Source organism: Mirounga leonina, unplaced genomic scaffold (genome assembly GCF_011800145.1).
Source record: "Mirounga leonina isolate KUSES-001 unplaced genomic scaffold, KU_Mleo_1.0 Mir_93, whole genome shotgun sequence".
NCBI classification, from domain to species: Eukaryota; Metazoa; Chordata; class Mammalia; order Carnivora; family Phocidae; genus Mirounga; species Mirounga leonina.
This window is the reverse complement of record NW_023270854.1, coordinates 7340619-7368147: the sequence shown is the minus strand read 5'-3', so window position 1 is coordinate 7368147 and position 27529 is coordinate 7340619. Positions and strand designations below refer to the sequence as shown.

The 27529-nt window shown below is 43.7% G+C and overlaps 1 protein-coding gene across 1 annotated transcript in view; it reads left to right on the top strand.

Annotated features, from left to right (window-relative positions):
• The window catches only part of SOCS6 (suppressor of cytokine signaling 6), an 86854-nt gene extending 65845 nt beyond the window's left edge, over positions 1-21009 (top strand). The window contains exons 4-6 of the transcript XR_004677658.1: positions 16901-16996; positions 18194-18368; positions 20398-21009. The gene's annotated coding sequence lies outside the window, so the exon portion shown is untranslated. The remainder of the gene's footprint in view (positions 1-16900; positions 16997-18193; positions 18369-20397) is intronic.
• The last annotated feature ends 6520 nt before the right edge of the window (positions 21010-27529 follow it).

Genomic DNA, 27529 nt, shown 5'->3' with positions numbered 1-27529 from the left:
AGAAAGAAAGAAAGAAAGAAAGAAAGAAAGAAAGAAAGAAAGAAAGAAAAGAGAGGGAGGCAGGGAGGAAGGAAGGGAGGCAGGGAGGAAGGAAGAGAAAGAAAGAAGGAAGGAAGGAAGGAAGAAAAAGAGAAAGAAAGAAGGAAGGAAGAAAGAAGGAAGGAAGGAAGAAAGAAAGAAAGAAGGAAGAAAGAAGGAAGGAAGGAAAGAAAAAGAATCATTTTTTGGTTTTGGATAAAGACAGGACATCAAGCCTGAGGTTTATTTATTTATGCCTGTCTGCCATTTCTTCCCCTGGGGAAGCTACTGGAACAAATCTGCGTCAGCTGTGTGGCCTGGTTCGGTGGAACGGAGGTGGTGGCCCTCATGCGTTGGCAAGCCTCGTGACATGATTGGGACGTAACTGCTGCCCCGACTGCTCCCCCTGGGTGTGGTCAACACTGACTCCCTGTGTGAAAAGGGGCAGGTCATGCACAGTCTTTGAGCCTCAGGATCTTTCTCTATAAAAAGGAGAACACATATTTACATTATGAATCTTAGACAATAATGAGCGTGGATGTTTTTATAACTATACGAAATTGTTTATACCATCCATGCATGGCCACTCATGGCCTCGAGTGTCGCTCTAGGAGGGTAGAATTCATGTTGAGTCATCTGTGCCACCACCAAGCTGTCCAATTGGCTGTCACACACAGTGGCTATTTTAAAATGGAATTTATTCTCTGACAAATGTAGAGCCATTTCTCCTGAAATCCCTCTCTGTCATGCGTCAGATACCTCAAACCTCTATTTTCCTCCCATTGTTCCTTGTCTGGGACCTCAGCTGGGCATTGGTTGGGAAACCTAGACATGCCTCGCCTTTCCGTGTGGTCTGAGCTTCCTCGTAGCATGGCAGCTGGGTTCCCAGGGCAAGTGCCCCAAGTGAGAGAACAAGGTGAAAGACCATGGCATTTTTTAATGACCTAGTGGTGGAAGTCCTAGAGCCTCACTTTTGACATACTGCATTGGTAAGGCCGCCATGAAGGTCCACCGAGGCCCAAGGGGAAGAACACAGAATCCACACTCAATGGGAGGAGTTAATGTCACGTTGTAGGAGTGGGATATAATCTGATGGCCTTCTTTGGAAAATACAGTCTTCCACGATGAGTAAATGTTCACCCATCCGTGGTGGAATGAGGAAAATAAAGCCAAATTGTTTCAGTTTAGAGGAAAGTCCTTGATTCTGAGCTTAATTAAGTTTTGGGGTTGAAATGTCCTGTATTGAATGAAGTGCAATTATTGTACTTGGTGATTGTTTTTTTTAATATCCTTACTGTACACAATAAAAAGCTGGTGACTTCAGGCCAGGCTCCGAGTTTTTGTGAAAATCAGAATCTGGCACTTTGATGGCCTCCACCTTTCTGTTGAGTGTTGTAAGTTCTTCTGCAGCATTCCCAGTAAGTGATCACTCATTCTTTGAACATTCCTGGTGACCTTGGGCCTCTCATCATGGAGAGATGAGACACTCTCACTGTTTATAGTTCTCACTAGTATAAGGTTCTAACTCACCTCCCTGCTGTAACTCATACCCTTGATCTTGAATCTTCCTTCTAGATTCACTTGATGGCTTTTCTGTTAGGTAACCACCCCTCTCACCCCCCGACCATTATGTTTTCCTTTTTCCCGGGTTATACAATCTTAATTCCTGTAAATGTTCTTTATGTGATCTATGCATAGAGCTTTGATAATATGGTGGCATTATCTCAGTCTTCTAGGATCTTGATATTCCCTTTTGTTTATGTTGGGATTATGGTCTTCAAGGTTCTTGCTGGCTATACATTTCTATATTCTACCATCCTGTTTATATGCTTCTAGAATCATTACAGTTTGATAATCTTCTTCAACAGGGGATTACAACAAAAAATGTGTTCTGAGCAATATAGAATACGATGAGACTACTAAAGCTCTTATTTAAAAAAAAAATCAGGGGCGCCTGGGTGGCTCAGTTGTTAAGCATCTGCCTTTGGCTCAGGTCATGATCCCAGGGTCCTGGGATCGAGTCCCACATCGGGCTCCCTGCTCCGCAGGAAGCCTGCTTCTCCCTCTCCCACTCCCCCTGCTTGTGTTCCTGCTCTCGCTCTCTCTCTGTCAAATAAATAAATAAAATCTTTTAAAATAAATACATAAATAAATAAAATTAAAAAAAATCAGGTACGATATAGAGATGGTAAAAATTAAATATATAGTTAATTTTAAATCCAAATTTAAGAAAATATAAACTTCCAGTTTTCTTCCAGTCCTATCCTTGTGCATTTTTACCCTTAAATTTGCTCTTCACTTTTATTCTAATATTTTATTATTAATATTGCTGTTGTTATTACTACTATTGCTGCTAACCACTGATAATAATGCATTTCACTTACTAGTTTTTGTCTCTGACTTTAGTTTCTCCAGATATTGTTGGTTCTGGTGCTTTCATCTATAACTGGCATTTTCATTTCCTTTGCAAATTTGGTGTAACCATCTTCTGAACCTTCACCTAAGTCATTAACTGGAACGGTGAACAGGATGGGCTTGAGTAGAGAACCCTGGGTCACTGCTCTGGTTGATTAGCCCTAAGTCTGGGTGACTGTGTCCATGCACCTTACTGCATTACTCTGTGAAATGCCTTTCTGAAATTAACACTTCCTAGACTCAGCATCCTCTGGATCCTGCCTGTTTATCTTTTCAGTCTCCAGGAGCAATAATATGAGCACTGAAGGATTTGTTTTCAGTGCATTTGGATAGGCTCCTCATGACCTCTGCTCTCCCTTTTGTCACAAAGCATCTGTTTTACAACCTGTTTTAATATCTTGCTAGGAGTTCATTTCAAACCTAGTCCTGTAGTTCCTGAGAGCCATGTTTACCATTTAATCCAAATAAGACCAAGAGTTGTCATCTCTATCTTTTAGACCCATTTCCTTCCATGTTCCAAATTTCTCATTGTTTCCTAAGCGTGGTTTAAAGTTGCATCTTCTGGGTCCTGGGATCGAATTGTTCTGTACCTGGAAGCCAGGGTGATTAGATTCTATGCATCAAGCCAGAGCCAATCATTGCCTGTCTAATTCCAGAGTCTGGATGACTTGAAATTATCAACAAATACTTAGCAACAAAATTGGCCAACAAATGTGAAACTGCAATCATAGATATTTGGGGGTATAAATGGAGCTCTCTACTGAACATCTTGAAGAAGTAAAGGACCCATAACATCAAGGGTGTTGGGATAAAATGAGGGGCCAGTGGGAATTTTATTATTCCTGTGACTCCATGAATGCCCAGGCTGATATGGCCTAAGGAGACATAAGTAAGACTTCAATAACTCTAGTTTAATAATGATAAATACTCCGAGATGACTTTGTCACCTTCAGCTTAGTATTCCATCATGTTCATAGTCCTAACCAAGTCTGAGTCAGTCCTAACTAATTCCACATTGATAATGGCTTTACTGTGTTTTCAAACATTTAATTGATGAATTATCCTCAAGGAGTTATTTAAGGCAAGTCAAGAATTTATCAGAGCTTTGCTTTGAGAAAAATGGGTTTAGACTTAGGTTAAATCCTTTTGTTTCCATGGATTGTATCTTGGCACCTGAGCCAGTTTTCTTACTCACAGGAAAAACCTTGTCACATGTTCATGACAATGAGATGGTCTGTCCCACATTGCTCCCCCAATACCACTCCTTTCTCTCTTTGGCTCCAATCCAATATGCCCCATCATTTTTGCATCCTCACATTAGAATCTTGTTCTTTATGGACTTTCTTAACACACGATGTTATTTCTAAATTTTTTCTTTACTTTGTTGTAAAGGTATATATGCTGCCAATCAGAGCGGTCTTACATGACAGGTACTTCTGGGCACCTCTCGCTTGCATTTCCCTTGCACATCTGGCCTGGATCATCGAGCTGTCTGCTCCCCCTCTGCTCCCTCCTTCTTTTGCATGGTCTGTTCCATATGGACTCTCTCCCATTGCAGTTCTCTTGCTCCAGGAAATGGTCCTCCTGGAAGGATCAGAAGACTCAATGGGCCCTTCCTCCCATGTGGCCCACATCCAGTCCATACCAGATGCTCATGCATCCCGTGCTTGATCATCTCTGTGAGGTAGACCACTCTGATGACTGCCTTAGTCCATTTGGGCTGGCGCCCCTCCTTTGAAATCATTCTGCATCCCCAGGCCCTTTCCCTCTAGGCCTGTGATAGGAGAGGAAGCCCTGAGGATTTCCAGAACGCCTTGGTTTTCTCTGAGAAGACTGAGACTTTCTCTACAGCCTTCCCCTTTTCTTTCTGAGCTCTCACCAGAATCACCCTTTACGGTCTGTTTATGGCAATTTGGGCTTCTCCTGGCATGCACCTCCGAACGCCCCCAGCCCTACCCAACTGTCAAGTCTCCCACTGCTCCACAGTGTTAAGTATTTGTTACAACCGCACCCCCACTTTTCAGTACCAATTTCTGTCTTTGGGCTGTTATAACAAAAATATCATAAACTAGGTGGCTTATAAAACACACTTCTCACAGTTCTGGAGGCTGGGAAGTCCAAGATCAAGGCACCAACAGATTTGGTGTCTGCTGGGGCTCTGCTTCCACCTAGAAGGCTGACTCCTTCTGTAACCTCACATGGCAGAAAAGACAAAAGAGCTCTCTGGGGTGTCTTGTATAAGGGCATGAATCCCATTCGTGAGGACTCTGCCACCATGACTTAATCGCCTCCCACAGGTCCCACCTCCTAATACCATCACCTTGGGGGTTAGATTTCAACAGAAGAATTTGGGGGAAATAGCAACATTTAGTCTGTTACAATCCCCAAAGCACCTAGCTAGCCTTTTGGGTATTCCCTACCTAGCAGATTGGAGTCAGACACTGTGTAGTGAACCCCTCCAAATTCAGGGGGGCTGTCAACTCCCTGAGTGGTCCTTTGGAAGTCCTTTTGCCGGGAGGGGGGTGTCCTGGGATCTCTGCCAAGAAGCCTCTTCTCTGTGCCTCCTCTGAGTCTCCGTATCCAAATCTCCCTTTCCTTTTTCTTGTCAAGACAACAGCCATTGGCTATAACGCTCACCCTCATCAAGTCTGACCACATTTTAACTTGATCACATCTGCAAAGACTCTGTTTCCAAATTAGGACACTTTTGTGGGTGTTGGGGTTAGGATTTGAGCACAACTTTTGAAGGTGCACAGCTGAACCCACCACACTAGGTTACCTGGTGCCCCAGGTGAAACCTTCAGGAAAAAATGTGTTTATATAAACTTCTAATGAGCTTAATGAGTCAAACTTGATGATGTGACCATATTAAAAAAACAAAAACAGAAACAAAATAAGAAACAAAACAAAATGAAAAAGCATTTGGTTTTTGGTGATCGGATCTCCATATGTGGTTGCTAGTGCAATTGGGTTCTTAATTATATACTATCTTTATACGGCTTCCCATTTAGTTTTACCTCTAGTATGGTTTTTGAGGGTAGAGGCCCCATCTTCCACCTCGTTTGTGTCCTTCCGAGGTTCCCAGCTCACAGAGTAGGCACTAAGGAAGAGCAAATGATGACCATTCTCTGTTCCAGCAGCATGAAAACTTCAGCTGTAGCATGAGGGATTTCGGCGAAACGCAACATGTTTCCTGATATTGAAAATAATGAACATTGGCATGTATTCCTGAGGAAGGGTGGGGATTGCTGTCCCTGGGAGGTGCAGTCCAGTGTGGAGCTCAGGGACGTGTGCTGTCCTAACTCACCAAACCAGAGAAACCTCCGTTCTAAGACACCCCATTCCTTTATGTGTCACGGAGAAAGACACATGCCTGCCAAATGTCATGGTAAGGCTTTATGGATATTAGATGCATCGTAATTGCAGATGTTAAAAGTGAAAGGAAAAGGGCGCCTGGGTGGCTCAGATGGTTAAGCGTCTGCCTTCGGCTCAGGTCATGATCCCAGGGTCCTGGGATCGAGTCCCACATCGGGCTCCCTGCTCCTTGGGAGCCTGCTTCTCCCTCTGCCTCTCTCTCTCTCTCTCCCTGTCTCTCATGAATAAATAAATAAAATCTTTAAAAAAAAAAAAAGTGAAAGAAAAAAAGGTGGATCTTAGAATTGATGAGATATGGTATTGAAACAGAACACCGTCTCTTTTTTGTCTGTGCCAAGGAAAAAGCGAGCCGGCCTTTGGGCGGGATGCCTGCCTTCCCCAGCCCCGAGCCCGCGATGCTGGAGTCTGGGGTTTATTCCGAAGGGTGTGGTGTGGCCCTGAGCACAGGTTGTGCAATCTGACAGACTCGTGGCAGCATTCTACCTTCGGTCCTCAGAGTCCCGGATTCCTTCTCTGTAAATGTGGAGTAACAATATAGGGCTTTTGTGAGGGCCCAGTGACCTCAGTGACGCGCCCTGCTCAGAGCCTGGCCCCTGGGAGTTTCTTCTTCCCTTTCCTGTACTCCTCCCCCTCGCCTCTCCCGGGAAGCTCACAATGGAGAAGTAGAAAATAACTTAGACTAAATCATGACCTCAGACAATTTACATGTTGAAAACTTACGTCTTTAGATCCCAAATAGAATGCTTTAGGGCTCAGTACTCTTGCATATTTTATTCGGTGCAGGAAGTCACCACAAAAGGTGTATCTTGCTCCAGCGCAGATTTCTTCTCTGACAGTTCTGGGGTCAGAAGTCTGACGCCGGTGTCTCCGGGCTAAAGTCCCGGCGTGGGCATGCTTTAATCTGGGGGCTCCAATGGGGTCTCTCTCCTGCCTGCCCTCTTTGGCTCCTGGCCCCTTCCCCCAGCTGCCAAGCCCGCTGCTGCATTGGATCCATCTCTCTGTGCCTTTCTTTGGGGTACACGCCCCCCGCCTTCTGACTGACTCTCTGACCCCTGCTTCCAATTCCCAATTCCATTTGTAAAGATTTTAGGATGATTATCCTAGCCTGGCAGGATAATCTGGGGTAGCCTCCCTGTTTTGAGGTCAGCCACTGGACATTTCTGATTTCCAACTGCAACATTAATTCCCCTTCACCGTACAACCTAACAGATCCACAGGCTCTGGGGATTAGGACCTGGCTGTCTTTGGGGGCCATGATTCTGCCTCCACACATACTATATAATATCTATCTTCCTGTTTCTTACTTGATTAGAAAGATGTTCCATGTGGATTTAAAAAATTATCTTGTTTGAATACTTATAAGGCAATGGATACCTCGAACATGGCACTTGAGCCTTTTATCAAAATGATCTATTTATTTATGTATCTGTCTACCACACTGATACATATGCTTCTTAGGAATATATCTTATTCATCTCTGAATTCCCTGAATGCAGGACAGTGACCAGTGTGAAATAGATTCTTGATAAATGATTATGGGATGGAACTGGAGGGATCTTATTTATTTTGTCACAATTTCCTGTATTGTCTTTTTTTTTTTTTAATTCGTACAAATGCCTTCCAAAACCCAATTGTCTTTGGTTTCAAAACTTGTATTTGTCTTTCCTTCTATGTAACAATTTGTCATCTCACATGCTTTGAGAAATAAATCATTTGTTTCATTCCATTAAGCGGAAATTCACAGAAGACATGCAGAAACATGAAAATAGTAATAAAAATTATTTCCAGTTGTTTTAAAAGGGAAATGAAGGCCTGTGAAGTTTCTTTTTTTTCTTTCTTTTTTTTTTTTTTTAAGATTTTATTTATTTATTTGAGAGAGAGAGAATGAGAGAGAGCAAGCACATGAGAGGGGGGAGGGTCAGAGGGAGAAGCAGACTCCCTGCTGAGCAGGGAGCCCGATGCAGGACTCGATCCAGGGACTCCAGGATCATGACCTGAGCCGATGGCAGTTGCTTAACCAACTGAGCCACCCAGGCGCCCGGCCTGTGAAGTTTCTTAATATACATAACTAGGATTTTACTTCAAATGCGAAAGGAAATTGGACATTATTTTCCCGGGCAAACTTTGGTTCTAGAAACAATGAAGCATTGGGATTCTGCATGATCATGAAAGTGAACCAGTTATCCTTAGTTACGTGACTTTCCACTGTATTTCACCAATGTTTGCATCCATACAAGTAATCCATCTGAGTTTTGGTTGAAGTCAAACATATTTATTGCATTATTCTGTGAATTTAACAGAATATGCAAACAATGTTCTTGGGGACATACCTGCTACTTTCGTTGCTCTTCTTCCTTTGTCACTATTTTCTGTTTAATTTGCTCTTCTGGGGACAAAAGAGTGAAATAAAATCAACCTTTGACTCACTGTCAGATCATCCATTAAAATCAATTGGCCAACAAAGATGGTCCACTTACCATATACTTTTAGTCTTGATACTTTTTGTTAATAGCGTTTTCTTTACCATGTACTCTTAACTCTCTTGTATTATTTTTTTTCATTGGTTTTTGTACTCCTAACACTCAACATTCTTTACTCCTATAATCCTTGCCGAAGTAACATTCCCCGTCTCTTTAGGAAAGTAGGCATAGACCAGCCTCTAAATCAAAGGCCTCGAGCACTGAAGGTAACCTCATGGCATTTTGTGGACCCAGTGAAAATACACAGTCATTTCAGCAAATTGACTTCTGTTCTTTGGAAGAAAGATTTACCTGTTCCTTGGGATGCGCTTCCAGTGATGCCTGTCCACGTGCAGTGACTGTGTAGGAATTAAAGCTGAGCAATAGGATCAGAGCCTAAAGCTTCATGGGCCAATAATTCCAACATTTCTGGTGGCACTGCAATTTTGAGATATAGTTGGAATAACTACTAGGACTGTGGTTTCCTCCAGTGTAAAAAAGGCGGTTAAAATATAAATATTTCTCCTTTTTAAAAGCATTATTTCATTCTCCTTCATTTGTTTCACAAGTAATCCATGAAAATACAGATTTCAAAAAAAAATTACCTATAATCTCACCCCAGCTGGGGTGACAGCATTTTAGTGGTTATTCTTTCCAATATTTATATAAATTATAAATATGACATGACTGTGTGTTTATTATATATAAGCTTCTCCTTGTGTATGTGCTTTTATTTTAAAATAACAAAAATGTCATCCTGTGCACAACCTGTCCCCCTCACCAGAGTGAAGTCATCTTCAGGTGACTGTCTTCCTTATCTTATTATCTGCTCTAATTCTTAGAATAGCATCTGGCTCACAGTAGGTTCTCAATAAGTAAACAGTTGTTGATTAACTGCTTTTTTATCACTGCACACTTTGCTGTAAGCCTTTACCACAGTAATTAATACAGATTGTGGGAAAATGAATTTAGCCTAATCTTACTGAGGAATGTCGAAAAATGTGACACCACTTTCAGTTATAAGATGAATAAGTTTTGGGGACCTAATGTACAGCATAGTGACTTTAGTTCATACCACTGTATTGGATACTTGAAATTTGCTGAGAGAGTAGATATTAAGTGTTCTTATCACACACACTTGGTTGTGGTAATCATTTCACACTCAGTAGGCATATTAAACCATCATGTGGCACCATCTTAAATATATGCAAATTTATCTGTCAGTTGTATCCCAGTAATGCTGGGGAAGAAAGAGACGTATGATTTACCCTATGAATTGGCAATAGATGTACCTTTGGGGCAACCACAGGAGGTGCTGATAAAGCATGGCAGATGGGAGATTTTGCCTGCTGAGAGCTCCTGGGATTGCCCTTCCTCAGCCAGAGAGCACCTCGCCCACATGACACCTCCTTCTGGGGCAGCCACACTCAGTGACTGATAAGTAAGGGGACACAGGTCTCAGCCCCACCCTTGTCTCAATTCAGTTCACTTCTGAAGGCCCATCCTCGCTGAGAGCACCTCCTGGGATCCTGGCTGAGGCTTCCTGGCCATTGCAACACAATGCACCCTCCCTTTCCACTTGTCCTGTTCCCAGCCTTCCTTCCCCACTTGCTCCTGTGAGCAGCCCCCAGTAACCACCCGAAAGCTCTGTCTCAGACCCTATTTCCCAGGAAACCCCACCTATTCAACGTTTAGGCTGCTTCCACGTTTCTGCAGCTCTAAAGATTGCTGTGATGAATAGCCTTGTTCAAACATTTGTCTTCCTCACTTACTGATTGAGGGTATATTTACCAGAAGAAAAATTTTGTTGACTAGAAAGGGTGAACATTTTTAAGGCTTTCGCTACCAGATGGCAAACTGACTCCAGAAGGGTTGGAGAATTTACAGTTTTCCTGGCGGTGTGAGATGGTGCCCATACCCCCACCCCCTCTTGTCACCACAGGGGATTCATTGGTTTGTTGGTTGGGTTTTAATTTTGATTTATTTAATGGGGAGAAAAAGCTTTGTCATTGCTTTGTATTTACAGTGCATTGATCACTAGTAAGGTTTTCATATATCTATGGAACATTTGTGTTTCCCCTTTTGTTAATTTTCGATTATGGTCCTATGCAAATTTTTCTTTTGAAGGGGGCACCTGGGTGGCTCAGTCATTAAGTGTCTGCCTTCGGCTCAGGTCATGATCCCAGGGTCCTGGGATCGAGCCCCACATCAGGCTCCCTGCTCTGCAGGAAGCCTGCTTCTCCCTCTGCCACTCCCCCTGCTTGTGTTCCCTCTCTCACTCTCTCTCTCTCATGCTCTCTGTCAAATAAATAAATAAATAAATAAAATCTTAAATTTTTTTTTTCTTTTGAGGGTTATAAATCAATAAAATGAAATCCTAATCATGTTTATATGGGCTGTTTTCAGTCTTCTATAACATTGTTATTCCTGATCTGTATTTTTACTATGTTATTTTTTTTTTTTTAAGATTTTATTTATTTATTTGAGACAGAGAGAATGAGAGACAGAGAGCATGAGAGGGAGGAGGGTCAGAGGGAGAAGCAGACTCCCCGCCGAGCAGGGAGCCCGATGCGGGACTCGATCCCGGGACTCCAGGATCATGACCTGAGCCGAAGGCAGTCGCTTAACCAACTGAGCCACCCAGGCGCCCTACTATGTTAATGTTTTAAAGATTTTATTTATTTATTTACTGAAAGGAGAGAGAGAGGGAGGTGGGGGCAGAGAGAGAGGGAGAGAGAGAGAGAGCTTAAGCAGACTCAGCTGAGCACTGAGCCCGATGTGGGGCTCTATCTCAAGACCCTGAGACCATGACCTGAGCCGAAATCAAGAGTCAGACACTTAACTGACTGAGCCACCCAGGCACCCCACTATGTTAGTTTTTTTTTTTTTTTTTATGTAGAGAGATATTTCTATTCTTGTGGTTAAATCTGTCAACTGTTTGTCTTTTTTTCTACATCAATGTTGCACTTGGAGTTATGCTTATAAAGTCTTTCTCTATGCCTTGAGTGTGCAAACGTTCCAATATTTTCTTGATGCTTTTTTATTTTACAAATATTTTAAACCATCTAGAATTTATTTTACCAGCAAGCAGGTAAGACAAACTGGTGGCCTGTGTTGTATTGGACTTGCAGATTGTTCTGCTTGTGTCGTGGGTTTATTGTGTTTCCCAAAAGAATATGTTCAAGTCTTTACTCCCTATACCTGTGAATGTGACCTGATTTAGAAGTAGGGTCTTTGCAGATGCAGTCAAGTTAAATGAGGTCCTCCTGGATTAAGGTGAGCCCTAATCCAATGACTCATGTCCTTATAGAAATAAGAGGGAAATTTGGAAATGAGATGTGATAGAGAAGCAGAGATTGGAATGATGAGTCTATAACCCAAGGAATACCAAGAACCCCAGAGGCCAGGAGAAAGGCAGCTAACAACAGATTCCCCCTCAGAGCCTCCAGAAGGAACCAGCCCTGCTGACACCTTGATTTTGGACTCCTTGCCTCCAGAGGTGTGAGCGGAAAAGTTTCTGTTGTTCTAGCTACCCAGCTTGTGGTAATTTGTTAAGGCAGCTCACGGTTTTAAAAATGTTTGAAATGGGGTGCCTGGGGGGCTCAGTCGTTAGGCGTCTGCCTTCAGCTTGGTGTGATCCTGGGATCGAGCCCAGCATCGGGCTCCCTCTCCCACTCCTCCTGCTTGTGTTCCCTCTCTCGCTGTCTCTCTGTCAAATAAATAAATAAAGTCTTTAAAAAAATGTTTGAAATGGTTGCTAAACTAAGAATTGGGACATTTCATATAAAAAGGCAGGTTTCTCTTAAAAAGCAGCTGAATTCTGAGCCCTCACGTTGGTGTGGTCTTGGCTGGACCTCCTACTTGCTTTCTCGGCACCAGCAGGACCGTGCACGGGTTCGGGAGAGCTACCTTTCTCAGCTGTAGAATTGTTTTCTTTTCCTTTCTTAATGGTAAACTTGCCCCAACATCATTTTACTAAGTAAGGCCACAAACCATATGAAATGCTGCTTTTATCACCTACTGTCTGGAAGCCATCCGTTTACTGGCTGTGGATTGCTTGCCCACTGCCAATGTCTCTTCTACGAACAAAATAATTTGGGTGAAGAGTCATCTCATTACCACTGCAGCTGTAAATATCATTCGTTGTCTGAAAAAATATGTGGCATTAAGATATGTAAGGTATTTGTCAGTTTTGTAAACTTCATTAACATGCATGTGGATGTCCTTTTTCCTGTAGCAGTGTCACCTTCTGGAATTCTGTATGCACAAAATTTGCATTAATAGAAAAAGGAAGACCTAAGGGAATCGTGTCTGTAGAACACTTAACGGTGTGCTTAAAATGATTAATGATAATGTTCCGAAAGGCCTTTTACTTAATTGGAAAAATTTTTATAACTTTTTTTTTTAAAGATTTTATTTATTTATTTGAGAGAGAGAATGAGATAGAGAGAGCATGAGAGGGAGGAGGGTCAGAGGGAGAAGCAGACTCCCTGCCGAGCAGGGAGCCCGATGCGGGACTCGATCCCGGGACTCCAGGATCATGACCTGAGCCGAAGGCAGTCGCTTAACCGACTGAGCCACCCAGGCGCCCTTTTTATAACTTTTTAATTTGAAATAAAGCTTCACTGGAAGTTGCGAAGAAATGTCCGGGGAGGTCCTGTGCACCTGTCCCCGACGCTCACATTTTATGGAACAATAGTGCAGTATCTACCCCAAGACACTGCTGTTGGTACAACCCATAGACTCATCCCGAGTTCACCACCAGATACGCACTTACCTGTTGTGTGTGTCTCCATGCAGTCTTACCACACCGTGCAGTGTGGCCTCGCGTAAGCATTATCACAGCCGTGATACTGCACGGTGTGGTCACCACGGGCTCCGTCCTGTTACCCCTTGATCGCCACACCGTCCTCTCTCCCGTCCCTAGCCCCTGACAACAGCTAATCTGCTCTCTATTTCCGGAATTCTGTAATCTAGAACGTTACACACGTGGAATCATGGAGTTAGTAACCTTTTCGAATTGGCTTGTTCACCCAGTATTACTCCCTGGAGATTCATCCAGGGAATGCTCATTCCTTTTTTATGCCTCAGTGGTTTTCTTTTTATTTTATTTTATTTATTTGAGAGAGAGAGAAACAGCATGAGAGGGGAGAGGGTCAGAGGGAGAAGCAGGCTCCCTGCTGAGCAGGGAGCCCGATGCGGGACTCGATCCCGGGACTCCGGGATCATGACCTGAGCCGAAGGCAGTTGCTTAACCAACTGAGCCACCCAGGTGCCCACCTCAGTGGTTTTCTGTGGTGTGGGTGTGCCAATGTGTGTGTGATCATGCACCCGATTGCACGACATTCGGGTGGTCTCCAGTTTGGCCTTTGATGAATAAAGCGGCTATGCACACTCATATGCAAGTTCCCATGTGACAATGTCTTTGTTTCTTGGGGCTAAGACCTCCAGTTGGGGTTGCATGGTCCGAACATGTTTATTTTTGAAAAGAACTGCCAAGCTATTCTCCAGAGGGGATTCCAGAAAAGCCACTTATTTAAAATAATCCTGTGCTTATGTTTTCATCCCTTTAAAACATCTTTACTTGTTCCCGGCTTAAAAAATAATTTATGTCTAAGAGGCAGCATAAATACGACTTTGACAATATTCTGTTATTTGTAACTTCTTTGCAGTTCTATCTTCATTTTTTTTTAAAGATTTTTAAATTTGTTTATTTGAGAGGGAGAGAGAGAGCATAGGGAAGGGCAGAGGGAGAAGCAGGCTCCCCCCTGAGCTCAATCCCAGGACCCTGGGATCACGACCTGAGCTGAAGGCAGACGCTCAACTGACTGAGCCACCCAGGTGCCCCTCTTTATTTTTTATTCCTCTATTTATAGTTTTTAGCTTTCATTCTCTCAGTTGTTTGTGTATTCATCTTCATCACCTGGAAACCAGGTGCCTTAGAACAGAGCCCGAGGTGAAGATTCTTGTGTAAACGATTCCTCAGGTTTGGCTATTGCAGATAGAGCTGCTATGAACATGTGTGTGCATGTTGTTGGATGGGCATCTGCTCTCTTTTCTCTTGGGCAAGTACCCAAACGTGGAATTGCTGGGTCATATCTTAAGAGTATGATTAACTTTCCAAGAAGTATCAAATGGTTTTCCAGAGTAGCCGCATCATTTGGCGTTGTCCCTGGTGATGTGGGAGCATTCCAGTTGCTCCGCATCCTCGCCAGAGTCCCCCCCCTCCATTCCAACAGACGGGTGGAGGCGCCTCATTGTGCTTTTAACTAGCATTTCCCTAGTGGCTGGTGACGCGTGCATTTTTAAATGTACTTATTACTACCCGCATAACCTCTCTGGTGAACTGTCTCGGTTTCTGCTCATTTCTGAGTTATATTCTTGCTGTTGCGTTTTGAGGGTTCATTATCTATGTCTTTGCATATGTGATTTGCAAACATTTTCTTCAAGTTTTGTGCCCTGTCTTTTCATTCTCTTGACAGTATTTTCACAGAGCAAGTTTTTAATTTTGATGAAGTCCCAATTTATCAGATTCTTTTTTTTAGCTATGAAATTTACTTGATTAAGATTGTATTATTCTTTCAATGTGTTGCTAGATTCTGTCTGATAATGCTGTAAGCTTCATTATTACAATACTGATCTGTATTTGAATCTTAATTTTACTTTGTTTCTGGTGATCTGCATTTATAATTCCTTTATCCTGGATGACTTCATTCCTTAAATATTTATCTCTACTGCAGATGCCTATCCTACTTAGTTAATGCTTACCTAACTTAAACCTATATTAATTCTTTAATTTAGCCTTTGGTCTTTGTTATGTAATCATTTTCATATTCTTTACTTTTTTCTGGACTTTTAGTCACTGGAGAAAATTGCAGTTAACAAAGTGTGAAGAAAACCAGTTTTCTCTAAAAGTAACAAAAACTATTAGTGAAAAACCACTGGTAGATTTCACTGCTAAGTCCGTGTGAGACAGGGGTCCCAGCCCAGGCTCAGAAAGGTGCCCATTTATTAGGAAAATGTGGAAAGTTCCAGTGAGGAAATAACCCAAAGCAACTTACTCAATGTCATTAAATTTAGTAAAAATTAATAGGGCAAATTTAGTTTTGTGATCATTCAAAATATACTAAAAATCAAATTTAAAATGTTATTAATTATGCTTTATATCATAAATCTCCAGGGGAAATACCTGAAACATCCCCATTTATTAACTGTGCAAGAGGATGCTTGCGAGTATCAGTAGAGTAGCAAGGCTCCGATGGGACTTTTGCAGGACAAAGGGCATCCCAGACTTCCAGAATTTTCCGTGTCTCCTGACCTGTTTAGAAATGGAATACCGACAGTAGGGCTGAGCCTGGGAGCAATTTTCTTACTAACACTGGAAAATTATTGAGAGGTGAATCCTGCTGCTAAAATACTATACAAAGTATAAATACTAAGCAAATACTACCAACGTAATTAAATAATCTTTAAAAAGTTAAACTAATGTCTATGTAGTAATATTCTAAATTTCCTCATCCCAAGAGGTTGTTAGGAATACATGAGAAGTGCTCCCCTAAGTGATGGAAGGGGTCTAGGTGTGGTTAGTGAAGTCATTTAAAGGATCTGACGCCGTGTCACAATTAATTTCTTAGGATGTGCCAGGACCTGGCCTATGCCCTGGGGGAAACATAGATTAAAAGTGGCCAGTTACAGTGTAATGGAGTAGCAATGGTCTAACATATCTGCTTCCTGAGAAGGTGCGTTAGTTGATCTTAAGGTCAGAGAAAGAATGTACCAGATGACTAGACACCAAAGTGCATGAGGACAGGGTCATATATGAATTCATTTAATCCTTATTAAACTCTCAAGGAAACTGAGGTGCAGAGAGGTTAAGAACTTTTCAAGGTCACAGAGCTAGTGAGGGGGAGCTAAGGTCTGAATGCACACTTCTAACTGCGTTAGTTCTAACTCCCCTTAGATGAAGAGTGTAAAGACATATAGTAAATACTTATTAGTTTTAACTACCATTATTATAACCTTGATCTTAAGAAGTGTTTCTTGAAATTCTACCTCCCAAATACCTGTCCCTTGAATTTGCCTATTTCCTTCTAAGTCATCAGGTTGCTCAGGCTTCTGTTATTTTTGACCAGGATCATTGCAGTGGCCTCTGCTTCCAACCTTACCCCTTCCCATCCTTCGTCCATGGGGCAGCCTATCATCGTGCTAAAATGCCAACTTGATTTCATCTGTCTGATTCATCAAGTACCAACAGACAACCAGTCAATAATTATGGGATGAATGGATGAGTGCATTAGCTATAAGACTTCATTGGCCATAGTCTCTTCTCCATTACGTAGTGCTTAGATGAACCCTACCCCATTAGACTCTCCATCTCATTTTTTCCAGCTTCTTTTGCTAACACTTCCTTCTTCCAAGCAATTAATTTTTTCAATAGTTCATTCAGTCCATCAAGTGATGTTGTGGATATAAGGGTAAAATGAAGAGTAGGGTTCGTAGCATGGTTCGACGGGGTAAGGACACTTTATACCCTTCAGTTTCAAATTGCTTGCAAATTGTAAGTAAATGATTACAATTAATACTGGTGTTAATCTCATATACTTAGATCAAAGCCATATTTTTTTCTCTCTTAGTTTTCTTGCTCATCTAATGGCTGTAAAGTTTTACCACACCCGTCATGCCCACTGCTCTCCACATCATCCTCATCTGGCAGCCGTCATGTATTAAAGGTAAAGGTTTAGTGTTTGACTCTCGAATCCTTGCAACCTTACCAGTTCACTCACTGTTATGGACTGAATTGTGTCCCACCTCCTCCCAAATTCGTATGTTGCAGCCCTCACCCCCAGTGTGACTATATTTGGAGAGGGCCTTTAAGGAGGTAAGGAAGGTTAAACAAGGTCATAAGGGTGGGGCCCTAATCTGGTAGGACCTGTGTCCTTATAAGAAGAGGCGGAGACACAGAGCTTACTCTCTTCTGGAGAGGAAAGGCCATGTGAGGACACAGGGAGAAGGAGCCATCCCCAAGCCAGGAAGAGAGCCCTCCCCAGAAACCAACCTGCACCTTGATCTGGGACTTCTTGCCCCCAGAATGGTGAAAAAATAGATGTTAGTTGTTTAAGCAACCCCAGTCTGTAATACGAGGACAGCCTAAGCAGACCAAGACACTCGCTATGCTGGGAGGATCAGGAACCCAGCACTTCCCCCTTTCTCCTCCTACTTCTGAACCCGGGTCAGGGCTGTGTTTTACCTGGAGCCTGATCTTAATCACGGGGCTTGAAGGAAGCCAGCAAGAGACAACAGTGATGCTTGTGTTTCTAGTGCCTGGAAGTCTTGGGATTTCCAAGATTGAGGAGGGAACGAATGTAAATTAATGGAGGAATGGGAAAGAAGAAAGAAAACAGTTGCTTAGTCTGGACACTGGATGGGCACAGAGTCCCCATCCACAGACATGGTGCTCTGATGTAGGTTTCCCCAGACTGGGGGCTCCAGCATCCCGTGGTTGGGAGAGGTCTCACGAGTAAAGCACCAGTTTTCTCTCTAGATATTTCTTCGGATTAAGACATACATGGATTTACCTTTTGAACCAGTCTTAAACCGAAGACAATATCAGGGATAACCTTTCCTTTATAGTATTTGCTTATAATTTTACACCTTAGAGGCAAAGGGAAAGTTTTCATACAAATAAGTTTCATTCAAGAATATAAAATCTAGGGGCACCTGGGTGGCTCAGTCAGTTAAGCGTCTGCCTTCAGCTCAGGTCATGATCCCAGGGTCCTGGGATCGAGCCCCACATTGGGCTCCCTGCCCCGCAGGGAGCCTGCTTCTCCCTCTTCCACTCTCCCTGCTTGTACTCTCTCTCTCTCTCAATCAATAAATACAATCTTAATAAAAAAAAAAGAATATAAAATCTATCTGTTTTTACCCAGGGAAGGACTGAGAAGACAGGAAGTCTCTGGTGAAGATGGAGTTGATAGAGTAAACTGGAAATAGGAACAAAAAGTGAAGGCTGGTGGAGGGGAGTGTCAGGATGCAGACCCTCCCTGCTTCGACATGTCGCATCCTGTACTCTGAAGTTCACGGGAATGCAAACAAATAAAAATGGTATAATAAGTATTTTCTATCCTTCTTGGTCACATATGAACCTTAGCAAGGACTGTAGTAATGAGGTGGGAGAGAAAAAATTTCATTCATCCTGCACAGTCTCCCTGACTTGGTCAGTGGCATCCCCAGACCTGCACCCCGATTCAGCGTTTCAGAGTGTCCTCACCACCACCCTCAGTCCCCTGTACCCAAACTCAACGTTAGGCTGGTCTGTGAGCTCAGATTTAAAAGCCTTAAACTACCACCTGGACAGATGCAGACACGGTCTGGGTCCTGAAGACACGGTTGAAGGTAAAGGCAAGGCGGTGGGGCCTTGCCATGGAAGGCTGGATAAGGAGGACCTGCAGATACTGTACAAGTCCACCGGTGAAGAATTAATTATACCTCTTTCTCAAGACCCCTAGGCTCTTAGGATGGTTTCTGGTTTTTTATACCCAAACCCCACTGGGGACTCGAGTTACTCATCGTGGGCTTGTCCTGGATGAGGCAGCAGATTGACTTAGTGATGTGGGAGCCAAGGAACTTTCCAGAGCCATTCCAGGCTGATTTTCCCACAGGGGTACTACCTGGGCTCTACTGATGGAGCCACCCGGTGTGGCCCTCCCATTCCCAGGGAAGGGAGGCGACAGCTCTTGATCTCAGACTCACCAGGAAGCAAACTCAGCATTGCTTTTTCTCTTGACATCATTTCCGAATCAGCTTTCGCTTAGTTTTGAGCCCAAGTTGTGAGTAAAAAAGCCATCAGGCTGAGGAGCCTCGGCTGGCAGAGCCCGTGTCTAGGAAACTAGCCCCCGACGAGGCAGAGCAGGCTGCTGAGCGGCAACCAGCACGGTGCGGTGGCAGTGTGACATTTGATTGTGCTTCGTGGCCCTCCAGATGTGGCCGCCCTTCCCTAGGCACGGCAGCAAGCAGGGCTGTGATCCTGGTTTAGCATCAGGGTCGCTGGGCCCCACACACCGCCCTGGGGGTGATAGGGACAAGGCAGCCCGAGGACTGCAGCTGAGGCAGGCAGGAAGTCACAGGTGTGACCCACAGTACCGACTAGGCAATTAGAGGCCCGCCTTCCAGAGGACCCCGAGGTCGGCGAGGGCCACCTCGGAGACTCCCATTCCGTTGTTTCTCCTTCCCTCTTTTAGCCCAGAATTCAGCTGTGTAGCAATGTCAAGACACTGAGGGCCAGGCCTCTCTCCATGTTCCTGGTGCTGAAAGACGAATATTGCTTGCTTACGTCTTGATTATTTTATTTCATGAACCTTTTATGAGCATGTATTAGTGCATGGCATCACGACGTAGGCAAAAGATACATGTAGTTCACCTGCGCCGAGAGACGTTAAAAGAGGTTGCTTTACATAGAACAACAAATCAGGAATTTCTCAACCTGTGAAAATTCTGAATGCGGAAAGTATATATGTATAGTATGAAAAATGTATTCACTCTGTGAGAAATTCAAACAACTCAAAATGTGGAAAATAAAAAACGGAACTACCCCATAATGCCTCCCTCCAGCCACAGTTTACAGAGTATATCTTTAAAACCTATTTTGGGGGCGCCTGGGTGGCTCAGTTGGTTAAGCGTCTGCTTTTGGCTCAGGTCATGATCCCAGGATCCTGGGATCAGGTTGCTCGGCAGGGAGCCTGCTTCTCCCTCTGCCCCTGCCTGTCACTCCGCCTACTTGTGCTCTCTCTCTCTGACAAATAAATCAATAAAATATTAAAAAAAAAAAAAACAACTAATATACTTTGGAACAACAATTTGGGAGCGTTCTGAAAACAGAAAATGTTACACATTCAGAGGACATGAAAGCATTGTCATTCCAGTTAAAGAAAATACTCTTAAAAACCTCCCCAGATTTTACTTTAATATTTCACTAGAAATGATTATTGGTTAACTGGTATGTGAGATGTGTATCAAGAGCAGCTCTTGAGAGGTCAGGCACGTTACCTGCAGTCCTGCTGGGATGGAGTGTGCTCTTCGAGCTGAGTCCGTGAGGCTGTGTCTGAATCATTCTGCTCTGTGATTGCTCACTCAGGTCATGCCACCCGCTGCAACAGACCTTCTAAAACACAAGCCTGCACAGCACCCTCAAGCTTGAAATCGGAGAGCTGATCTCCCTTGACCAATAAAGCAAAACTGGACGTGATGGCATCTGGTTTCCTGAAGTCTGAGAGACGCTAACAGCGCTGGACTCTAAGTGGCAACACATTGATCTGAAGGGGCAAGAGGTCCCCTTATCCACAGAGCCGGCTGAGAAGGATGTACAGATGTGCCGAGTGGGTTCGGGACTTCCCCCACCGAGGATACCACCTAAATAATGACGAGCAGGACATTTAAGCAGAGGTCATATTTGGAATAGTTTTGTAAACCATCTTAAGGAATGCCTTTATTCTCTCCGTTCCATCTTTCTAGAATGCTTTTCCTCGGTTTGCCCGTCAAAATCTTACCCATTCTTTAAAGCGGAGCTTCGGTCTTGTCTTCAGCATGGAGTCGTTGGTAATAATATTTATTCCTTCTTCTTTTTGTTTATACACTTGCAGCAGTACTGAGATTACAGTGAATTGTTAATTTACCCATTTCCACCCTTAAGAGCAAACTTTTTTTTTTTAAGTTTTTTTCTTTTTTTTTTTATTTGAGAGAGAGAGAATGAGAGAGAGAGAACACATGAGAGGAGATGGGGTCAGAGGACGAAGCAGACTCCCTGCCGAGCAGGGAGCCCGACGCGGGACTCGATCCAGGGACTCCGGGATCATGACCTGAGCCGAAGGCAGTCGCTTAACCAACTGAGCCACCCAGGCGCCCAAGAGCAAACTTCTTAAAAGCAAAAATTATTTATCTCTATAGATATTACATGGTTATTAGTTCAGTTATGGATAAGAAGAAGTTCAGTAAATACCTATTGAATGAATACATCTAGCAGTTTCCACAAGAGAATAAGAATAATTACGTTGATTTAAAAAAAAAAAATTACATTGACTGCAATAGTTGGATGCGTCCACAGAGACCATTTTTCTCGCACTAGTGTCCAGAAAATAGGAAATCCACGGTCCACATCTCTTCGTGTCCCTGCTTTCATTTATACCTGCTGCTCCACACGGCTGAGTCGTGGGAGCAAATCTTTTCTACTTCATTACCGCTTTTACCTTTCTTCCTCACGACCGATAATCCGTTGGCCAAGCTAAATGTCCATTGTCTTTTCATTTCCCGTTTGCTTTCTTCTTCCAATTGTGCCTTCACGCACTCCGATTTTGGCCTGCCTATCAAGATTCATGCTCCCAGCTGTAGGGCCTTTTTTTCTCCTTTGCACAAATACCTTTTTAAGCAAGGATCATACTTCTTTGGTAGCTTTATTACAATCCAGTAACACCCAGGTATCTATTTTCCTTATTGGAAAAACAGCATGGCCAATGGATTCAGCACTGACTCCATATTCAATGACTAAGGATCCTAATTTGAAATATCACCTGTTTCAAACCTGACATTTTACATATAAGGAATCTGAGATCCCACCTGAGAAGAAACGACAGGAAGGCCAGCAAAGCAGCTTCTATAGAGTTGCAGAGTTCTCCCTTCAGAAGATACCAAGCTAATGTACTTCCATCTTCCACTCTTTACTCCAATTTGCTTATCAGGCAACCATCGGTTTTATCATTGTTCCTTCATTTGGAGACAGAACTAGTAAGTTTTGGTCAAGCCCTATGATTCATTTCCTTACTTTCAAGCAAGGTCATTGCAGTACCCATTCAGAGGTCTGCCAAGTGCTGCCCCTGGGGGGAGGGGATGCAGCCTGTGTCCTCTCAACCTAAAAGAGCTTTGGTGGGGCAATGAGTCATTAATCCCCTAATGCCTTTTCCAAGTGCAGATAAAGCTTACAGTTGGTTAAGTGATGGGACAAGGTGTGGAATGAAGGTTGGCACCAGTCTAGGGGAAAGAAGTACATTTCCTTTTCCAAAGTAAAATATTTATTTTAATTGGCTCACAATAAATAGTAGGGTGATTGTAACTAACAAAAGAGAAGTGCACTTTGGAGAACAGGCATAGTAGAGCAAAGGGGAAAAAAAGTGCATAGAGATGGAAAAATTTTGCATCAATCTTTTTTTATGACTTAGAGCAATTTTATAGGATTATAAAATTTGCTGGAATTAGTAGCTTAGTAGAGTAATTTTGAATCACAGAATTTCAGAGCTAGAAGATAATTTATAAAATAACAAACACCCCCCCCCCATATTGTAGATGCCAAAAAAAAAAAAAAATGAGGTCAAAGTGTTGAGACAGGATAAGTTTCTCAGTTCCTTTTGTGTATCTGTGATTGAAAAGTTTGGGTGAATCACAAATCTTGATTGCCATAGCCTCTAGAATGATCTACAAATAGAGAAGAAGCTGCACCTTTCCTAAGACTGCTGGGGTTTGCCCACACTCCAGGGATCTGGGCTGGGTTAAAGGACAGCTCTCCTCATGGCCCTTTGTGCTCCCAAAGAAGCATCAAGGTTATCAGGACTTCTAAATAGGTGGGAGTTTGGGCTCTCCAGACCCTTCTGCATCTCTCAAAGGTTCAGGTTGGTTTTGAGCTTCCCAGGGTTCCAGAGATGCTCTGGAGATTTGGAATGTGGTGCAGAGGTATGGAGGTAATTCTTAAGACAAATACTTGTAAAACATAATAATGTGACTCTTCTGCTTAAAAGTCTTTGAAAGCTCTTCCTTGCCAACACTTATGTTTTATTATTTTTAAAAAGATCTTATTTATTCATTTTAGGGAGAGAGAGAGAGAGCGTGTGCACATGCAAGCAGGAATGGGAAAGGGGCAGAGCGAGAGGGAGAAAGAACCTGAAGCAGATTCCCCGCTGAGCACAGAGCCCAACTGGGGGCTCAATCCTACAACCGGGAGATCATGACCTGAGCCGAAACCGAGAGTCAGACGCTCAACCAACTGAGCCACCCAGGCGCCCCAACACCAGTGTTCTAAAACGTAGGTCTTATGATTATTTGGGTATGGTGAGGCCAACAGATCAGCAATTGCTACTGAACTCACAGTTCTCAAGAGGAGGGGCCTGCCTCGCCACGCAGGGCCACACAGGGCCACGCAGGGCCACACCGGGAAGGGCAGGGTGGGTCTGGAGCCAGTGGGAGCCATGGTGGAGGGTGGGCAGCAGCTTTTATGGTGGTTTCCTCAGGAAAGGCCAGGCCAGGCAGGGTAAGCAGGCTAAGAATTGGCTTGTTTCAATAATTTCAGTGGGCTCTGGGGTGCAGAGGTTATGTCCGTCGTTGGTACCTGCCCTTCGGGTGATGAGGGCGGAGGCGTATAGCCTGGGCTGTAGGAGCCACAGAGAGGAGGTGGTGGGTGGGGGCGCTCGGCTTGGTTGGTTTGTGTGGGAAAGGTGAGCTGTGTCCGTCAGCAGGACCTAGGTGCCGGGGCATCAGGAATTCCGAAAACAGAGTTGACACAGCTGGTTTGCAGGAAGGGGCAGGTGCTCTGGAGCAAGAGGGCGCTGGTGCGCATTTCGGGAGCTGCTGCGTGTGGCGCTCCCCGGGCAGCCCATTAGTAGATTGAGCCTTAATCTGCTAAATGAGGGGAATCCTGCTTTAAAGAAACCTGTTAGTCTTCATTTAACAGTTTTGTAAGCTTGTTTAGCCATAACATTCTTTTGAAAAACATAACATATAGTTTTAAAGGTACCGCGAATATGGTCTCATAGACTTAGAATCTGGACTTTGCTTTGGCCACAATCTGGCACTCATCTTCGCTCATGGGGTTTCTAGTAAGAACCATCCAGGCTGGTTTAATTAGGGTCAACATAACGAGCTTTGCTCTTTCCTGCCTCTAAGCTCTGCACAAACCGGTTTCCCCCTTGCTCAGGAGTGTACCTCCTGCTCTGCCCCTAATGCAAGGCTTTCGAGCATCAGCTTCTCTGTGAAGTCCTTGCCAAGCTTCCCAAACCCACAAATAAATGCTGCGAACCATGTGCTGGGTACTCTTCTAAGCACTTCAACATATTAACTCACTTAGTCATCATGATAGTCCTAGAAGGCAGGCACTATTTGTACCCCTATTTTATGGATGAAGAACTGGAGATGCAGAGATGTTGAGAGACTTGTCCAGGGTCACAAAACTAAAGCTCTTCAGGATGTCGTTGGCATTGCCTTAATGCTATTTAAATATTCTGTGCTATTAATTGATTAATGCTGTTTGAAATTTCTGTGGGGATTAGGTGGATACCCTCTGATAGACGTGTGTACATTAATGTGTACTTTAAATCAGAGGGAAGGAGTCTCTCTCTTTTAACATTCTGGAACTTTATTTAGACTGTTCATTCAGAATTTGTTCAGAATCATTTAAAAGGAATTTTAATTTACAGTTTACTTTGGCTTAGCAAGGTGATTTCCGAGTCCTTCCTCTGAGAGAGTATAAGTGCATCAGTAAATAGGAATGCAGGGAAAATTTTAAAACCACTTAAAAACGCAGTTTGTAATACTAGCTTTTATGAATGCACAATACCATCCTACTAACTCAGTCTTACATACTAATTACGGTGAACATTTTCAGAACTGTCTCAGAATAAGGGTTCAACCAGGAAAGCAGGACCAGTAGGAGATAGATACTAAGAGATTTATTGCAAGGAATCAGGTTATGTGATCGTGGGGCCGGCTGGTCACATCTGAAATCCACAGGGCAAGCTGGGAATTCTGGAACATTCTGAAGGCACTGTCCCCAGCCAGAATGTCTTCTTCAAGGAAGCCTCAGTCCTGTTCTTAAGGTCTTTCAACCAACTGAATCAGGCTCATCCAGATTACCTAGGAGAACCACCCTGAATAACGTCAACTGATATGGATTTGATTTGCATCTACAAAACACCTTCACAGCAACCTCTGAACAGGTGTCTATATAAGATTTTTAAAATTTATTTATCGTATGAGAGAGAGAGAGCGAGAGAGAGCGGTACAGAAGGGCAGTGGGAGAGAATCCCAAGCAGACTCCATGCTGAGCCTGGAACCCATGATCTCACAATCCTGAGATCATGACCTGAGCTGAAATCAACAGTCAGCTGCTTAACCGACTGAGCCACCCCGTCACCCCTAGACTGGTGTTTGATCAGATAACTAGAACAACCATAGCCTTACCAGGTTCATACATCAAAGGACTGTCCATCCCAAGAGAACCTTTAGTAAGCACCATGTTGTCTCTTTTATGTTCCTATTTGTATTTGAAAAGAAAAAGTAGTTTCTTTAGAAATATCCTATAGAATACATAAGTGGTTTTAATCATTTAAATGAGCTTCCCATCAGTTGGCCTGAGGCATGTGACTGCTTTTCTGTCATCTTCTGATCCACTTCTGCTCAGGCCTCTCTCTCTTCATGGTCCTGGCGTAAGTATCGCTAATTTCTATTACCCCTGAGCCTCAGTGACCTTATAGGGAAAAGGGAATCCTTACAGGTCCGGCCTCCTCGGGCTGATTGGAGGACTGGGCGAGTCAGAGGGGTCACCGAGCGGGTGTGATCGAGCAGCACACGGAGAGCCTCCTGTAATGCTGGTATTGTCCTCGTTTCCCTCTGGTTGACGTCTTCTGCCCTTGAGTGACAGAGGTTTTTCTGCAGGAGACATCCAGAGGCTCTGATGTTACATTCAGAAAAATTAAAAAAATTGGCACATTTATCGATTCCTGTCGAATGCAAGCCCAACCATTTTCCAAGTCTTGTTTTCCAGCATTATCGTTCCGAGACTCTAGAGACTCACGGCCCTGGCGGGTGGTCCGCTGCGCTGGATTTTGAAAACTTCCTGTAACTTTGCTGCCGGGCCAGGTGGGTGGCCTGTCCGAGGGAGGAGCCTTTAACTGAGTATGAGCACTGAGTCTGTTCAAAGACCTGTCTAGGCATGAAGCCAGTTTTTGTAAGTAGCTTCCTTTTGACGTAAATATGTGTTTTATTATCATCTTGTTATGGAGGAAGATACTAAGAGGCAGAGAAAGGGTGCCTTCTCCAGCTTTGGCTCCAGAATTAATGATGCGATGATGCCCCAGATGTCTAGGCCCTCACCTGCCTGGCTGTGGATAAAACTGGCTCTTACTGAACACTAAACTTGCTCTCCGTTCTCGGTAGGCACCAAGACCCAATCCCAGGTGGGTTGGTCAGGAAAAATGCTGATTTTCTTCCCAAATTCTTTTCCCCTGGCGCTCTTGGCAATGGCAGGAAAATAAGATTCATTTGTCAGCAGTGACATTTTCCTCATTTGCTTTTAGAGGAGTGCAGCAACTTTTCTTCTGTGGAACAAAATGGAAGTCGCTGCCTATAAACAGAAGGCAAGGGCTTGCTGCATTACCAGAGGAATCTCTTTGCAGAAGTGCTCTGAGCTGGCTGGAGGCACCAGAGGGGAGGGGTGTGGTGTGGTGAGTGATAAGGAGGATCACCTCCAGAAACTGTCCATGGCCATCTGGTATACGCTGTTGCCCCACACAGAGGAAGAGTTTGTCTTACGTTACGAAGTCTTGAAGAAGATCTCCCACCTCAGAGCTGCTCACTGTACATGGAGCCTACATGGTGGGTCCCCTTCTGCTACAGGTGCCCTTCCCGACTCACATTTCAGCATCACCTGAGAGACCGTGAAGCCCTCAGGTGTGACCACTTACATCTGCTCCCTTGGGATCTCTGCCCTTCCTAAAGGAAGGTTCAAGATCATGGCCTGATCTGACATGGCAGGTGCTCAGCCAATGCTGGCCGAATCAGTCAGTTCGTGGATCTACTGCAGTAGGTTTGGATGGAATGGTTGGAGAAGTTAACTTCTTGGTACTTAAAGCTACTAGAAACAAGGATCAGAAATGGTTGTCCCAGGTGTAGGGCCCAATAATGGAAGAGTGTTTCTGATTTATATGAGAAGAGGATTCGGATGTGGACCAAGTACCAGCAATGAGACTCATTTTCTAAGATAAAGCCACTTCTCCTGTGGTGAGTACCTATTTTATGGATTTGGGGTACCATTACAATGGAATGATTTACGTATTGAGATAATGAAAATATATAATCCCACTTTTCATCTAAAGGCTGTTACTTAGGTTAATGTTAACCTCCATCTAGGAGCTAGGACTAAGGCTGTGGATTCGGTTTTGAGTCAATGTCCTTAAGAAGAGTCTGATGGTAGGTACCACAGGGAATAATCGTGAGATCGAATCGTGATAAAG